The sequence below is a fragment of the Harpia harpyja genome, chromosome Z (assembly GCF_026419915.1).
Source record: "Harpia harpyja isolate bHarHar1 chromosome Z, bHarHar1 primary haplotype, whole genome shotgun sequence".
Taxonomy (NCBI): Eukaryota; Metazoa; Chordata; class Aves; order Accipitriformes; family Accipitridae; genus Harpia; species Harpia harpyja.
Window position 1 is genome coordinate 96,747,571 of NC_068969.1, and position 13,978 is coordinate 96,761,548.

The window sequence follows — 13,978 nt, forward strand, 5'->3', positions numbered from 1 at the left end:
CAGGACTCTGGGCTAGAGGGACCTTCACTCTGACCCATCTCATGCAACCAGGGAAAGGGGTGCGCAACAGCTTTCTGGGGGTGAGACACGGGCATTTTTAGCAGGGATAATGCTTCAGGCTCCCATACTGCAGAGGAACTGTACTCCTGTCTGCAACAGCACACCTGTGTCTGCAGACAAGGCAGCAAGCCACCGTACAACACATCTACACCAGGTTAAGCTCGGTTGTTGCAGTTCCATTTCTGCTCTCAATGTGTTCACCTGATCCAGCAGCTGCAATGATACAGGTGGGGATTTGAGCTCCGGTCACTGGGAAAACTCACCCGCCCACGCCACACCACCTCTTTCCCAAACGCCCTGTGGGCCTTCCCTCAGAAAAACACCATCTGGCACAGGTCCTGCCATAGAGTTTCACTTCCAGCCACATGACAGGAGCATGACAAGAGTAGAAGAGTCATGGGACTGGAAACCACAGACGCAGCCCATCCTGTGGCCCACCTCATGTCACTGAGGGGTGAAACATCACCTCACCCATCTGGGGCAGGGTGCAGGCAAAGGCCGTGACATTTTACCCTCAACGCAGTAATGCAAGGTAGCATAGTAACAGGGTTGGATCCTGCTGCACTAGACTTCACAAGAAATCACAGGGCAAACTGCAAAAGGAAAATTTGAAATGTTTTACTCTTTTGCAAGTGTTTTCAGTCTCAACGATTTTCCAAGACTGACTTGAATTAAACCCAGTGGCCCATGTACCCCTCATCAAATCCAAATGCCGTAACAAAGTTCTGTCTTTATTCACAATACTGTGGTGTACCAAGTTCATGTCCAGGATCTGTAACACCTAGCAAGGGGGCACAACTAACATGAGTACGCAATTAGCTATCACAAATAAACTGTGGCTAGCAGACCTCATCATCATGCATTTTTCACTGCAGCAAAGGGAAGAGGCAGTTGTGTGACATCTTTCAGTACTTAGCTGATAAAAGCATGGACAGAAAGAGAAAAAAAATCAATTGAAAATCTCCCTCTTTAGGTTTGCAGCCACGCTCAGTAACATCATGTATTGTGATGTTCTGCTCCAAAAAGAAAGTGAATTAATTTCATCCCCAAGTCCTCAAATTTAGCCATTAAAACATTCAGAGTTGGGCAACAGAAGTACTAGTTTCTGTTCAAGTACTTTCATTACATGCATTTGGGCATCATCCACCACCTAAAATCAGCAGAGGAAAATGTTTCTCATTACTGAAGCATAGCTACTGCATCCTAATTCTGGTGGTAATAATGAATGGCAATTAGTTGATTACTGGTGTGTGGGGGAGTTACCACACTTGAGGGTCCCAAATGATGCTTAGCAAAGCTTCATACTGTTCATTGCTGCATCAATTTAAAGAGTTATTAATGGTCCATATAATAATCAAATTAACTTGCTATGGATTGTCATTATGTCCTACCCTCAGGAAATGCCTTAAATAAACACTTAGGGATGAAGGAAGGACTCGTTGCTAACCCTATTAGCTCATTAGTGATAATAACATGACAAGTTATAAATCAGGGTTCATTCAAGAACAGCAATAGTCTTCAGTTTTGCTGTATAGGGGGCCTAATAAAAATGCATTTCTATAACCAACAGGAAGACAAGTAACTGAGTCAGAAAATGTAATCACTGCAGCTATCTTTCAGCAACTAGCAAGCTCCTGAGGAAAAACAGTTGTGATGTGAATTAATATGTTAGTGTCCTATTAATGAATGAAGCTCCCAGCAGCAGTTTATGAAGAGAGGTGACACACTCTGATGAAAGCCTGGAGTACTGCAGAGGTAGTAGCATTAGGCACACCTGAATGAGAGCAAAGGAACCTGCAACTGTGTCGTGAATAGAGTGGTTTAGATCACTTAAGGAATCACAGTAAAATGTATTAGCAAAAGGTGATTTTAATGCGAATTTGTAAAAAGTGCAACTTAACAAAGTTCAATGGCAAGGTTCACTCTATTACTTACTACATGGAAGAAACTTACAAAAGGAAATCAAGTTAGAATTTATTTAGAATCAGTCACAGAGAGACCAGGGATGCAAAAGTGTAAGGGAGACCTTCCCGTTGAGTCATGAGGTTCAGAATGGACCCCCTTGCTTTCAAAACTGATGGAGCTTAGGTGTGGCTAGATCCCGTCTTAGTCCCAGACTTGGTCAACAGTTTATGTCTAATGGAATTAACGCAAGAGTAGGAAAAACCTCCCGTTGAGTCACAAGGTTCAGAATGGAGCCCCTTGCTTTCTAAACTCCATCTCAGAGAGGCATTTAGGTATGGCTGGATCCAAACTTAGTCTCAGACTTGGACAACAGTCTATGCCTGATAGAAGGGATACAAAAGGTAAGGAAAATCTCCCGTTAAATTACTATGGGGAATGAGTGATTATGGATCCTCTACAACTTTGAGGTAGCACCAATTTAAGATTTATTAACGCTATTATGGTAAACTACAAAATTAGGTATATGATTTTTAACAATACTTAATCAGCAGCCAATTATCAGAGTCATTCAATAAAGTTTGCTGTCAACACTACGAAGTTTCTAAAATCAAATCACACACACACACAGATATAGAGGTTAACCTATAATCAAGATTTCTCTCTTTGCCAATTACAGTAAATTATTGGTACTAAATGATCTTTAAAAACCTTGTGAAATTAAATTGTAGTGAATTACTCACTATTCTCCTTCGTCAGCATTTGTCAGCAGACAATCTTGGAAATCCTCGCGAAACTACCCTTAAAAATCCTTGTGAAATCTACTTTTTAAACTCCTTGTGACATCTACTACTTAAAATCCTCGCAAAATCTACCCTTAAAAAATCCTCGCGAAATCTACCCTGAGAAGCATCCCAGCTCAGGGGGAGATACTGGGTCACAGCCTGCTGTGATCCTGGAGACCTCAAAGGGTCTCACTTAGGATCACTATTTATAGGACCATGCGATGATTGACTTTGGTCAATGTATTTCCATTCTGGCCATAATTCTTGTCAGGTAATTCTGGCACCCTCCAAGGTGGGCCATGATCCAAGCAGCAGGAGTTTCAGGTACAGTTAGGGAGTGCCTAATCATCCTAACTCACTGTACTGTAGCCAGGATAAGAAAGTACCAGATTGTCCCAACTCATTGCACAAGAACACAATGTTGGCTTGTCCTGACATCACAACGTGGCCCAGGGGCGGGGGCTGCACCACCACAAATTCCCCTTAGGAAGCAATCAAAACAAATACTGTTCTTTTAATTGATATGGGTATGTTTCCAGAAAATTGCAAGCAGACATAAATAGCCTTTTAATAACGAGTAAGTGCATGTTTGCTCTGAAAAGTAATTACATATCAATACAGCCTTCTTGCTCAACTGACTTTCTGCGTGTAGTCTTGATGATATTATTGTCAAAAAAATCACTGCTAACAATTTTTATTTGGAGTAGTGTTAGGAAGCCAAAAGCCTGGCAGAACCAGTTGAAAATGATGAGGTCACTAAAGACCTAGTTCTGTAGTTCAAGTATATATTAAGTGTTCTTGAGTGGTTTCAGTGACTTCCAGGTATTGATAAGAGTTGGTAGAATAAGCTTTACTCTTCAAATTTTTGTTTTACAAGCGGCACAAAAAAGTCAAGGAACTGAAACAAGTTGCGGTCAACCACAGAGAAACCTCTGTGGTAGAGCCCAGATGAGCACTCTGGAATGTCTCACCATCATCCTGTGTGCTTATTCATGCCATACTACTCCAGTTTCCTTTCTTAACTGTTTAATAATTCCCAAGGCACAACAGTTCTAAAATTCCTCTCAAGCCTATGACTTGAGCCTCAAATAGCAAAACAAGAAAAAAATTGTTTAACCACCACTAAATAGAGTCACCATGAACAAAACCCAACACTGATACAAAATTGGCCTTTGTCATCAACAGGCATTAGAAAACCTAACCAAAAAATCGACCTGTAGGAATAGACAAGCAGTCAGAATCATTGCAGCACAGAGGAAAGGAGGGGAAGCCAACAAATTCTTTTTACCATAAATAATTTTTAAAAATCAACAGCATTCTCTTCTCCTCGCAGTGTGAAAGCAACAGCAGAAGCCACCACACTAGCTGAGCACACAGACCTCAGTCACTGCAAAAACAAAATCTGGATTTGTTTCTCAAAGGCTGTTAAGCTCTTGCCAGACCAGTCAAATGCACATCAGGTTAAAAAAAATGACTCCTGTTATGGTGCAGTGGCTAAAAGTACAAACAAAAGAGGCCATGCTAGATGTGGCATGAGGTTAGGACAATTGTCACTCCAAACCCTCTAGTGCAACTGCTACCAAGAGCAACAAGACCATGTTTGTTGCTCTGCTACCTTCTACATTAAAAATATTGAAAGACAAGTGGAGATGGAGTAGATGGTTTGGAACAAAAGAGGAGCTGAAATCAAATTTCACTCAATTGCAGTCTGAAGGTTTATAAATTAGGGTTTTCTCCAAAAATAGAGGTAAGAATAAACAAACTAACCAAAGCAAGGGAGCTTTCTTGGGCTCCTTGATGTCAGCTGAGTTGGGAAATGACCCTTAACTCCCCAAGGAGTGTTTCCCCAAACCTTTAGACCAAGTGGGCACGAGCTCTTCTCTATGCTGTTTTAATTTAGAAGCATCATTTGAAGCTAAGTATGTGGTGGAACAGTCCAGAGGTACAGAGGATACTGCTTGCACCTCTTTTCACCTCAGCATATGCATAGTACCCAAAGATGTTGAATTAGCTGTCCAATACCTCATTTTGGCACATGAAGAAGGAAGTTAGCATCTACAAAGATGCTAGTTCTCCTCAGGGGCAACGTGGATTCAGCCAGGCTCCAGCTCATCACTGCTCAAACACAGCAGGGCCAGCCCAGTCCTGGAAGCGAAAGAGGTGCCTCGCTGTATATGGGACCAGTACTCTTCACACAACCTCTCATGGTGTCCTGCAAGCCCAATTCGCACAGCCTGCACCACATTCCCATCAACAGGGACTTTCAAAACCACCTTGTAAGCAGCATGGCTTATTAGGTATGAAACAGCTCTGATGTTCATCGGTGTCTCTAAGTTCTAGTTTTTCCCTCCCATTATCCATCCTCCTCCTATCTGCCTGGGAGTACTTAGATATCAGATCACTCTGAATTCAGAAAAAATGCCAGTTTTCCTTTTTTTCTTTCTTTCTTATTAAATCTCTTGACCGGCTCATAACAGGATATCATGACAGAGGTTAAGCTAAAGGCAGCTTGAAAGCAACTAGGATTAATTTTAGCAAGGTTGCACCCAGCTTCTGGGATTTTCAGGTCTAAGCCTCTGTGAAACAATGTGCAGTCCCTGGGGGCACACTTAGCCTGTGTACTTCAGGGTTTGAAACGAGGCTTTCTATGGGAGATGTTTATAGAATTTGCTGTCACTTATTATAAAGCTCCCAGAATCTTTCCAGGTTTTTAAGATAGCCAGAAAAGTAAAATACCAAACTGTATTTGTGTTAGTTGTTTTTCTGTTCAGGCACTAGGGGCCACAGCAATTTTGGGGAGGAATACCTCATGGGGGCACATCCACTTTTTTGCCCCACGTGCCTGTAAAGAACCAGTGACGTGGGGCTCAGGCAGAGCAGAGATGTGTGGAAAAGGCAGGCAAGGCTCTTCTGCAGCCACAGAGCTCAGGGCATGCTGCCATGAAGAACTCCAAGTGCTTGGGGAGAAGAAGGTCCCGGGTCCTGGCTGGGTAACTCCACCACCACTTGTGCCCAAAACTGAGGCAAGGAGAGTCAGTGGAAGAACTGCAGTCCCCCTTGGAGCCAGAGCAGTAATCACAGAGTGCATTTGCTGTGACAGCACACACCTTTTCCCTTCACTGTTTTCCCTGAAGGCAGTAATGGATGTCATTGTATTGTATTAATGATAACAGACAAAATGCTGGCATAGCAGAGGTACCTGACATAGCTATAGCTTTGCCACTGTGACACCATTAACCCTGAAGAGCAGGTCTTGAGCACCAGCAATGTTTTATGGCCTGTGCCAACACACCAAAGACAGCTCCAATTCTTTGTAAGCTGTAGCTACACATCTCATTTTGACACAGATAATCCCACGCTGCTTGCTCAAGGGCAGAGGTGAAGAAGCAGACCTCTCCCTCAAGCAGTGCAGTGTAACAACAGCTCCTTGTGCAAAGGCTTTGTTCTTTAACATTCATATCTTGGAAGTGTTTGGCATTAGAGGGCAGTGTATGATTCTTGGGACATTTTTAGCCTTACTAAGCTAAAGAAAAATAGGGCTTTGGTTCAGTTTCAATCTTACATCTGCAAAAAACCCTTACCCAAAACAGGCACCAGAGTCAAGTCCCACTGCTACAAGAGTTTATTCCCCAAAATAATGATGTTCCTTTGAAGCTAGAGCTGGGAGCTTGTAAATCCCAGTGCAGCAATCTCTCTGCTGCAGAAGGCTTCAGACTGATGGTGCTTTGCTAATACACACACCCAGGGGTGCAAATACCTGCCCCAGAGGCTGCTTCAGGTGCCTGGCACGGTGTAGTGAAGGGTAAGTAGAGACTGGTAGATCTCAGCAGACCTCCCCAAACATTCCCCTTTTTTAATCTCTTTGTACCTAAAAAAATAATCACATGTAGGCATACAGGAAAGGCATTTATATTCAAAAAAAATTAAAAACTGCTGCGTTTATTCTACACTTTCAAAGCAATGCACATAACATTTTCTAGACATGAAAGCTTAGTAACGCCTTAATTCAAGCCAGCTGACTGCTGGATATGTGATTGTTGTTTATAGAGAATTAACAACATATGATAATTTGCTTCTTCCAAAGTTCATCACTTTGAACATGGAGATGAACTGGTTGTTTTCTGGTCATACAGAAAATGAAAAACTTTAAAGGATTTTTAAAACCAGGATGATTTAAAGCAACACAAATGGTACCCATTTTAAGTTTGCTGGGTTCAATCCTACCCTCCCACATAAAAAAAGGCTCCCTTTCCCTTGATCTGAAAGAGAACTGTGGCTGATGACAGCAAATACGAATATGAAAAATATGAATATGCTACTGACTCCAGGGGAAAGAGTCTCCGATAGTTTATCGGATTTCCTGTGGCAGCTCTTTGATCAGAAAAAAAAAACCCTAAGTGATTTAAAAAATCTGTCATCAAGTGAATGGTACTGCTATGATATATTGTAATAAAATTCAAATTTAAAAGGGCTTGATAATAGGAAGAACTGAAAACAGAAATACAGGAAACGAATATGCAGAATTCTGTGATGTGGGAGTTAAAAACAGTACTAAGCAAAAATGAGTCTAAGCTGTGATATCTGAACCTGACTACCATCTTTCCCAAAGTCTAGGGGTGTTATATCTTTGGGGGTGGTCTGTATTTACCACTTTGTGTTAAAGGTGATTCTAGTATTACATTTCCTCTCTCTTTTGTTTGATAGATGAATAGACTGACTCTTTGCCAGCAGAAGACAAAACAGGAAACTGTGCAGGTATTTTCTGGAGAGTTAAGGGCAGAAAATGGGCTTATTCCCTCCTTACCATGGAGAAACTTCCACCCGTCAGCAACCACCTTTTGTATTGTTCAATAGATATGGATTAGATACTCTAAGAAACATAATAAAAACATAAATGCCCAGGTGGGTTTTTTAATTGTAAGTAATTGTAAGCCAGTTTATTTCCACGTATTTTCTTTTTATGTTACACACTCTCCCCTCATGAGGAGCCAGCTACAGCCTCTATTGTACAGAGTCTCCTCTGAAAGCAGAGTTACCCAGATTCACCCCAGAAGAGGGACTGGTCTTTAACATACTCCATGTCATGGGTACCTTGGTCCACAGCAAAAAATTGTAGTAGACTAATAACGTCACTGCAAGCATGAGGTTTTACCCACACAGTTACAGGTACACAAGCCCTGATGTGGATACCATAGTATCGCTGAAGACCAGAAGCCAGTCTGATTGCTCCCTGCTGTCACAAAGGTGCACCACCACAGCTGCATCAGGGTTAAACGGGTTGTAACTTCCTTACAATTGACACATTTTATGCAAGCTTTACTGTTCAAGCCTGCACTATGGATTTATCATAGAATCATAGAATAGTTTGAGTTGGAAGGGACCTTTGAAGGTCATCTAGCCCAACCCCGCTGCAATGAGCAGGGACATCTTCAACTAGATCAGGTTGCCTAGAGCCCTGTCCAACCTGACCTTGAATGTTTCCAGAGATGGGGCATCTACCACCTCTCTGGGCAGCCTGTTCCAGTGTTTCACCACCCTCATCACAAAAAATCCCTTCCTTATACCTAGTCTGAATCTACCCTCTTTCAGTTTAAAACCATTACCCCTTATCCTATTGCTACAGGCCCTACTAAAAAGTCTGTCCCCATCTTTCTTATAAGCCCCCTTTAAGCACGGAAGGGCCACAACAAGGTGTCCCCCAAGTCTTCTCTTCTCCAGGCTGAACAACCCCAACTCTCTCGGCCTTTCCTCATAGGAGTGGTGTTCCAGATTTATGCTGGCAGTTAGAGGAGAAACGTTGTATCTCTTACTGATAGGACTATACTGCTGTGCAGACAATGTGAAGTCACCAAAGAGCTGGGGAGATGTGAATCCCATCTTTCAGTAGTTTGTATTACATAAGAAAAAAGGTCTTTCCTCAAGAAGATGCCCATTGCAGCCACTAAAGTATGTGCGTCAAGAAGGTAATTTTAACTACAATTACAGCCATTAGACAAAAAGGGGAAATGGTAAGTGTAATACGTGCGTTCGTTACAAGGAGTACATGTGGGGTTTCCTTATAAGCAGTATATGTGCATTTACACAGCTTTGGTATATACACATACTCATTATTTGTACAATATTTTCAGATCTCAGACATTAATTATAGGAAAGCCAGTCTTATTTGATCATAAAAGAAACTGTTCCTATTCCCACTGTGACACAGTGACAAAATTCCTAATAACTTCAAAAGGCAGCAAGAACAGATCAAGAAACTAGGTGACCTTTTTACCTCCCTTCCAGTTTTAGCTCCTTAGATCTAATATTTATGTATGAAGATCAGCATCATGAAATAATAATACCTTTAGCTTCTGACTAACCATGAGTTTGAGTAAGTGAAAAGAAAATAACACACGAGAAATCCGTATCGTCCACTCAGAGGGGTGGGAAGCAGAATAGCACCGCACCACAGCGCAGGCTGCATGGCGAGTCCAGCTGGCAGCCAGGATCCTGCACTGGTGGCCAGCTAAACTGATGCAAACCAAAGGGACATGGCTGCAGGCACACACCATCTCCCAAAGGGCCCCACACTTGGGGGCCTGAGATTTGGAGAGACTGAATAAAATTATTGCTTGTGCAAGCCCAATAATTAAGTCTTAATAAAGGAACTAGGTTCCATATGTATCCTAAAAGTCTTTTATTCTCGTAGGGGTTTTTTCCTTTTTTTTTTTAGGGTGATAATTTAGGCTCAGATTATAGAAAAAAAACCAAGGATCAAAAACTCTCTAAGAATTTCTGTTAAGCTGTCCAAAGAAAGTACATTTTTTATTAGTGTTGTGCATATTTGTTTACAGAGAGATGGGCCTAAAGTTTGGGGGGCAGGAGAGGGCTCAGTAAAATTAAACCAGAGCCAAAGCAGTCAACACTGTGCACTTTCATTTCAACTCCATTGAAGACAGCAACTCTGGCCTCACGGGAAGCTTAAGATCCTTAAGATACAGTATGGGTGCAACCTGAGTGCATGGTGCTACCAGGTATTTAGCATGCCTGCTAATGGAGGTGTTGTGTGAGTCACACGTGGGTTTTGAGCCAGGCTTTAGCAGTGAGTCTAAAGGCCCTGCCTGGAGCACACACACGAGGCACAGTCTTGCTGAGGGAGCTGCATGCTTGGCTCTCCAGTGGGACAGGTATCAGCTATGGGACCACACCAAGTGGGGCCACTGGTCCCCTAACCTGTTCAGGACCAGCCTGTGCAGCAACCCCATGAAACATCAAGCCCTCTATACTTTCTCCTGCCAAGGTTGACCTAGGGCAGATATAGGGGGAAAGGGAGCAAGTTGCGCAGACCTGTTGCCTCCAGCTCTTTGTGTGGGGGCAGGCAAAGACAGGACACCAGCACCACCCTTACGTCCCAAGGAGGAGTAATATACTGAAGAAGATATGCTGTAACAGGAACAAATTGCTAATGAGTTGTGCCCTGCACGGAAACACAAAGGGAAATTCCAACTTCCAGTGTCACCATATCCTCTGAGATTTCTAAGGATAAACACTACCTCCGAGATCTCTAAGAATCAACACTGCCTCCTATATGGACTATATGCACCTAAACATGTATTTATCTAGTTTGCTTCCACTCTAATTCACAATAAGTATGTTGGTGGCACCTTCCATTCCTCCACAATTACACCCAGAAACCAGCCCCACTCCCTGGCAGTTAAACTTGCATTTAAGCAGTAAATAACACCTCCTAGGATCAGTCCAAATACAGGTGGGTTTTGGTTTTTTTTTTTTAGAAAACAGTTTAAAAGCTGCCTCAAGTATCACTCTTCTTGTATCTTTATGCCAGAGACAAGCTTAGTACAATCCCACTGACATCAGATTTCACCAGGAACAAACATGGCCCATTAAAATTCTACTACCCTTATTCTTCTTTTCAAGAAGGAAAAGCCTACCCTTAGGCTAAAAAGTTTGTATAGCAGAATTTAGTCCCAGACTTCAAACAGCTGAGCGGAGCTGCTGTAAGAAGGGATTATAATGAAACAGCTTCAGAGCTCTGAGTGGAGTGGGCAGCAGAGCAAAGGCTGCTAAAGTGAAGTCAGAGCTTAATGTTTCATGTGACATTGTTCCTAGCTTCAAAGCCATACCATCGAATCACAGAATCATTTAGGTTGGAAAAGACCCTTAAGATCATCAAGTCCAACCATAAACCTAACACTGCCAAGTCCTCCACTAAACCATGTCCCTAAGCACCACATCTACATGTCTTTTAAATACCTCCAGGGATGGTGACTCAACCACTTCCCTGGGCAGCCTGTTCCAATGCCTGACAACCCTTTCAGTGAAGAAATTTTTCCTAATTTCCAATCTAAACCTCCCCTGGCACAACTTGAGGCCATTTCCTCTCATCCTATCACTAGTTACTTGATAGAAGAGACTGACACCCGCCTTGCTACAACCTCCTTTCAGGTAGTTGTAGAGAGCGATAAGGTCTCCGCTCAGCCTCCTTTTCTCCAGGCTAAACCACCCCAGTTCCCTCAGCTGCTCCTCATAAGACTTGTGCTCTAGACCCTTCACCAGCTTTGTTGCTCTTCTTTGGACACTCAATTGCCAAATTGCTGTGCTCAAAACCACCATTAAACAAAGCACAGTTTTGAAAATATGACAATCTGTATAACCACACTTAAGAAAACAGTATTTTAACAAATGTTTTCCTTAACCACTGTGTGGTCTGTTGGGACAAAATTCCCCAGAGAGCCACACAGACCAACCTTCTCTCTTGGATTTGCTGATTCATGGCTGCTAGCACAAAATAACATTGCATGGGCCAAATCCTAACCTAGTGCTTACTCCTCAGGTCCTTCAGGGCATGCAATGTGCCATATTTACTCACACACCATTATAGATACCACCCACTCATATGATCTCTGCAGCCCCCCTCCTGATTTTACTACTCTTGCGCTAGGGACAGGGAGACAAATGCTACCTACCTACCCCAGCCTCAGGTTGCCACTGTCCAATAGCTTGAACTTCACTCTGACTGCTGGCTGGCGCACAGTGTGCATGTCCCACCTCACAGCCCCTGCAATAACATCTCACAGTGGGGCAGGGAAGACAGCTGAGGACAATACTCTCTTAAGCCACTTCAACAGCAGGCGCCTGGATGCAGGCCACAGGTTATTTTCTGAACCCCCTTAAGGGTTTGCTTGTGACGGGCCAAGAATTGAAATAGGATTTATAACTTCCAAAATCCATGCAAAAAAACTTTTCCAAACCCATGTGATGCCTGGCCTCAACCCAGCACTCTTACCTCCTTGTACATCCATACGTTTACCATAATAAACTCCCATATCAGCTGTGAGCAGAATGTCACAGCATAAAAGTTAATGCTGATGGGATGCTATCTCCTCCTGCATTTGCCTTGGGCAACAGGGAAAAAAAATGAGCTAGCAATGTGTTTCTGCCTCTAATACCTATGAGTCCAACCAGAGAGGATAAACACCCAGAATTTTCCAGTAAAATAAACAGTACTGACATTTAAATATCATCATTAAAGTTAGGAATGACTAACTAAAAAAGCAGAAAGATAGTGGCCATAAGTTTGCCAGTGGTACATTTAATAAAACAGCAACATTTTGTGCTTTAAGTCTCCTGGCCAGAAACATATAGCCAGAAAGATATAACACCCCCTGCTTGGGCAAAATGCTGCGAACTGTGACCATGTGTAATAGACCTTTTAAAAATTAACTGCAATTAATAGTTATTGATTGAAAATCTTACTTTAATGTGAGGTTTTTTAATGCATTTGTTGCCCCAAATACCAAGTGGCTGGTATATTTTATCAGAAAACTGGTTCTCTGCTCACTTCAGAATGCCTGGCAATGGGAATAGAGTGGAGAAGCAGCAGAAGTTCTCTCCTGGCTGCTAGAAACCTAAGACACACAATTGGTCTTGTCCCAGTGCAACACAGCCCTTGCACAATGACACAGGTATGACAGCCAAGCTCCTGCTATGAAGAGAAGTTACTTTAAACCAAGGCTACTTTACAGATTGACAGTTCCAGGCAAAAGCTGGATCAAGCAAAACAGACTGGAAATCAGCAGCCCTTCTTATGGTTTTGCTCAATCAAAATCAAAGTGCTCTGCTGATTTCTGGTTTGAGGGGTAAAATCCTCCATTATGAAGACCAATACCTAAAGAGAGTGAAGGGCCCTCTGCAACCCTCTTTGGAAAAGCCTCCTGCTGATGCCAGTGGCAGCTGGATCAGTGAATTTTTTAACCACACAGAAGTCAAATCATTCACCCTGGCTGAAAATCTTGGGGATGGTGTCTTATGGGATGTCAGGTCTTATTCTTGCTATCAGTGGTTTGGCTTACAGCTGACTCCAAAATACTACTTTGAATATTTTATGTAGACAAGCAACAAAAAAATCTGATGGAGTGGAAGCAGAATACAAGATTTTAATGAACCAAATACAACATCTGAGGCAGCGCAATGGAAATGAATAGAAACTGAATCACTGAACATATGGCGCATCCTATTCCAAATGATGAGCATCTCTGAATGAATCAGTTGTTTTGTAAATAATAACACAACCTCTTTATTACAAGATCAGAGCTGTGAGCAGCTCAGCACCTCTGCGTTTTCTCTGTTATCTCCTAAGTTTACACTATGGCAGAGTGGAGATGATGCAATTAGTTGCCAAGAAAACATATTATATTAGGAAAAATCGCATGGCAAGAACTAACTGCAAGTTAACAGGCTGTTTGCAAGCTTGACATCCAAAGCATTCAGCCTACTGGCTCTTCTCTGTCCTAATGGAATTTAATTTATAAATATTTATTTTCACATCCCAAGTTGGAGCACACAAACGCTGTCCTAGACCTTGGTTCCAAAATCTTGACTGCTTCCTGGTCACGGCCAGACTGTAGGTTTTCTCACTTCTGCAGGCTGGTGCCTTCACTCTGACCCACAAAGCTGCCAGATAAGCAGGCTGAGACAGACCCTTCTGCAGATGGCCTTGGCAGCAAGCAGGGGAGGCCTCATCTCTCTCTACAAGGTTTTCATAGTTATAACCTTCACTGCCAAAAGCCTCTGTGGTAGACACGCCAGCCTCTGGCAGGCAAGCCACCCTGGAGAGCTGCATCCTGCAGCCAGACGTCTGTCTCCCTGAAGTGCCATTATGGCACAGTGTCCCCGTGGTCCCGATCCTCTGCTGACTCCCCAGCCACGTCTTTCCCCTTCTGATTCTCCCC

The 13,978-nt window shown here is 42.8% G+C and overlaps 1 long non-coding RNA gene across 1 annotated transcript in view; it reads right to left on the bottom strand.

The window, feature by feature from the left end:
• LOC128137530 (uncharacterized) overlaps positions 1-8,407 on the bottom strand; it is a 37,221-nt gene extending 28,814 nt beyond the window's left edge. The window contains exon 1 of the long non-coding RNA XR_008233720.1: positions 8,351-8,407. This is a non-coding gene — a long non-coding RNA (uncharacterized LOC128137530). The remainder of the gene's footprint in view (positions 1-8,350) is intronic.
• Positions 8,408-13,978: the final 5,571 nt, after the last annotated feature.